This window comes from Belonocnema kinseyi, chromosome 7 (assembly GCF_010883055.1).
Source record: "Belonocnema kinseyi isolate 2016_QV_RU_SX_M_011 chromosome 7, B_treatae_v1, whole genome shotgun sequence".
Taxonomy (NCBI): Eukaryota; Metazoa; Arthropoda; class Insecta; order Hymenoptera; family Cynipidae; genus Belonocnema; species Belonocnema kinseyi.
The window spans coordinates 135,999,381-136,004,108 of NC_046663.1; positions in this window are offsets into that span (position 1 = coordinate 135,999,381).

The window sequence follows — 4,728 nt, forward strand, 5'->3', positions numbered from 1 at the left end:
ACAGAACAATCGAACTATTTTTGGAAACTGTTTTCTATAATTTTTTAGCACTTTTAGCAAGCACTAGTTTTGTTCCTCATTTCTCGTTATGAAACTATCAAAGACCAAAATTTCAAACATTGAAGTTACAAAATTTAAAGAAAACATTAAAATGAAAATAATAATCTTCGAAACAAATTTTAATTAACAACTAAGATATCGAAAGTTAGGGCAATTTAATTAATAAAATTTGTGCTCTTTTTTGCTGTAAACGGTTTTTTGAAAATAAAAAATTACGGGCACAATTGTTGAAAAATGTTTTTTTTTCTAGATCCGCAACTTCTTACTAGAGCAAAAAGAAAGGTTGTGCTAGGCGGCTCGAAGTATACACATTTTTGTGCAGGAAATAAAAATGATTAAAACCTAACTGTCTTAAAAAAAACAATATCGAAAAAATTTTATTATTTTTAAAAATGTGGAAAAACTCACACTTGTGCTGAGTTGTGTTCGAGAAATGCAGACATCACCTTTAAAAAAATTACCTGAAATCCACAGTTCTCGTATTAAACCTCAAAATTTAAAACTCAATAAACATAAAAGATTCAAAAATAGTCAAATTTTGTCAAAATAAAAGTTTTGCTGAGTTGTGCTCGGCAAATGCAGTCATTATTTACTATAACAAAAGTACATGAGATCAACATTTCTCATATTAAAACTTCAAATGTAAAACTCAAAAAAAGTACAAAGCCCAAAAATAATCAAATTTCGAAAAACCGAAATTTGTGCTGAATAATAACTGCATTTGTCGAGCACAATTCAGCACAATTTTTGTTTTTTCTTCTTCTTTTTTTAATTTTTATATTTTGAGTTTTAACATGACAGCATTTGTTGTTACGTAATTCCAATAAAGAAAATAAAGACTGCGTTTATCGAGCACAATCCAGCAGAAGTTTTATTTTTTCGAAATTTGATTATTTTGAATTTTTTATGTTTTTCAGTTTTACATTTCTAGTTTTAATGTGAGAACTGTTGATCTCGCGTAATTTTGTTAGAGGGAATAAAGACTGCAGTTGTCAAGCACGACTCAGTGTAAGTTTTAGGGTTTCCAAATTTTTAAAAATAATAAAATTTTTTGGTTTTTTCAACAGTCACCTTTTTGGAATTTTTCTTTTTTACAAAAAATTGTGTATACTTCGAGCCGCCTAGCACAACCTTTACTTTTACTATAGTAAAAAGTTGCAGATCTAGAAAAAAAAAACATTTTTCAAAAATTCTACCCGTAATTTTTGATTTTTCAAAAAACTGTTTACGGCACAAATGAGCACAAGTTTACCACAATTTAGCACAACTTTACTTGAAAAAAAAAGTTTGGGAGTCCACCTTCCGGGACATCTACTTAACACTATATTATTTAAATATACTTAATTTTTTAATAATTTTTTCCTAAGAATTGACATTATTCTTGGATAAATCAGAAAGAATCATTAATATTTATAAAGTTACTCACAGTACTCAATATTTGAAATTCATCTCCGTCATATTGTACTTCAGAAATAATATTTTCTTTAGCTCCTTAAAGTTCTCATAATTTTTGTTACACAAACCTTCCTTCTTCAAACAAACAGCCGGTCCACAAAGAAAGCGAAAAGCTACTTTGTTCAGTTTCGGAAAACTTCCTGTATTTTTGAACCACCAATCCCTGGGACATTCCTTCTGGTTCAAAAGTTTGTTCAGAAAGAACATATTTAATTCTTCCTTCACTTCGTGTTTTTCATACATTTGATTTTCCTCCTCCCGTTGAACGCCTGCGATCATTTCTTCGAAGCAGCTTTCAAGGGAATCTGGCTCGAAAGTAGGTTATCCTGTAAAGTTCTCCATTTCTCTTCCTTCTGCAGCTTCATTCTCGATTCTTCCAGGCTAATGATTATTGGCCAATTTCACGTGGTATTCTAAACTTCTTACTATGTCTTCTCGGGCTTCCTTTGTGAAAAGGCGTCCTTTGTAATGAGGGTCCAAAACAGTTGCTAACAAAAAGGATGTGCTTTTCTTCAAGTCATCCAGACGAATGCCGATTTCTGTCAGCAGGCTAGTTTGCAGTGACAAACCTAAAATACTACACTTCCGTCTCTGTATGTAACTCTTTATGAGTACTAGTGCAGGCTTGATCTCCGATACAATAGATTTCGATGAAAGCATTTTCGTTCTAAGCTTTTCAAATGCATCCGTTAATCCCACCACATCTCCTATGAGGTCCCACTGCAGACTTGACAACATGTATTGTGTGTTGTCTTCCTCAGCCGACTTTTTTATGCCACACAGCGGTTTTCGAATTGAAGTCTCTCGTTAAGAATGTATGCAATACACGAAAAGCGATCCTTCGCACTTCGATTCCAAGAGGATACTGACAAGTGACTCAAGTCTTTGTCTCAGTAGTAAAATTAGGCATGATGTTCGAAAACATTTATAAAATCATTGATCATTAATATTCAAATACCAGCATTTTAATCTCCTAGTACATCTAACGTAGAACTTTCATGAATGGAATAAAAAAGTATTTCACACAAAAATTTGTATACTTATTCATTTATTTCAAACAATAAATGTATTTTCCACTATAAAATATGGCCTTTCAATCAAATTCTTGTATTTTCAACCAAATAAATGAATTATTTACATAATGGTTGAACTTTAACCTATAAAGATAAACCCCCAACTAAAATTTGTCATACTTTATAAAAAAAGATGAAATTTATTTTAAAAATGTAAACTAAAATGACGAATTTTCTACAAATAAAGATTTTTCAGTCATGAAAGAAATAAAGTTTTTCTAAATTGTTATAATTGCCTTCACTCAAAGAAAGATCAAATAAATTTTAAACAATGCAGACAAATTTCCAAGAAAAGGGTTGAATTTTCATCGAAAAAGATTTTTATTGACTTTTAAAAAGACAAAAATACAAATTATAACCAAAAAGTAAATTTTCTAGAAAATTGTTTAATTTTTAACAAAACATTTGCAGTTTTATCTAAGAAAGGTGCAATATTTTTAATATAAAATATGATCTTTTAAATCAAAAAGACAAATTTTCAAAAGAAATAGTTTTCATCCAAAAAAGATCTCAGTCGACTTATCAGCAAGAAAACTTGAATTTTAAACGAAAGGTTAATGTTCTACGAAAAGAGTTGCTTTTTTGGCCCAATAAGCTGCATTTTTTTACAACATAATTTCATTTTCAACCGAAAGGGAGAACCTTTTGAAAAAATTCTTAAATTTTTAACCAAACAATAAAATTTATAACTAAAAAGATGATTTTCAGGAGAAAGTTTGTGTGAATTTGCAAAAATTACGTACATGAGTGTTTGAAGACCAATTTATTCTCTTACACTAACCTACACCTGTGCATAACTTGAAATGGAAATCGGTTATAACATCAATTTGAAATTTCCCCTTCTTCAAAATTCAGCTGTAAAAATACAGTTTCCACTTAAAAAATAAATTACTTTCTTCTTCTGTGCAATAAAAATAGCCCTTATAAAGCGACACAGTTTTAATATTTTTCATTATTGCGTTTCTTATAGATAAAGCCTACAATATATTCTAAACATGTATACATTGAACAATAGAATTTAAAGAATTATCATTTTCAATTTCAGGTTAATACTTAATGCCGTTGTCAATGTTACTGTCACGCGATATCAGGATTAAACCAATCAACCGCTAATGAAGTTCATAAGATTTTGATAATTTATCCTAAAAAGCTGGACACGTAGCCGATAGCCGTAGCCATTAGCTAATTTACAAACCATATTTCGTTGCGTAAACATTTAAAAACTGTTGTTAGTACAATAAAACTTTCCTACTCTACGCAAAAAAGTAATTATATAGCTAAATTTACATTAATGCAACGCATTCTTTGAATAAAATCAAATTTCATTTCAATACAAAAGAAGAAATTAAAGAAATAGTTTCTATATCAAATTTTAAAAAATATTTTCCTTGAATACATTTTTTATAAATATTACATTTGAATTATAATTGTTGTGTATTTAAGTATCTATCAATTATAGGATAAAATACAAGCACAACATATATAAAGAGAAGTTAAGTAAAGATAAATATTACAAACATTTTATGAAATTAATTTAAATGAAACCTAAGATTCCCGTCCCAATCCTGATATTGCTATTTTCTTAAGCGACTTTATCTGAAGAGAATCAGAGGACCGAGAATAATAATGCAATATATATATAGATATACTACAGATACATCTTAGGTAAAGAAAGTTTGAATGCTTGGACCCTTGAGCGCACATGTGTTTCCATTGTTATGGCCGGAGAAAGCAGTAGGAAGGCCTGCCAGAGTGCTGCCGGAGTTTGCAGGAGAAATTCGGCAACTCGGGTTAGTGAGCTACCCCGCAGTGATCCCAGATCTGAAACGAGAAGTGGTCCAATACTATCACAGGTCTATGTCCGTGTGAATATAGCAGGAGACGATGTAAATGAATAAGTTGCCCGCGCAACCCATTTCTCCTCTTCTGAATTTGAAAACTCGAAAGTGCACGATTTCCGGTCGGAACACTTCGGCGGTTCTATTTATATCTCTATCTGCTTTAAAATAAAATGAAGAGATTGGGATTTTAATATTTTCAGATTTTGATGCTGGCGATTCTCATGATTGGAATATTTCGCGCGCCTCTTTATATGCGTATATTTTGAGCTTACGTTATTTCAAGTATAAAATATAAATTA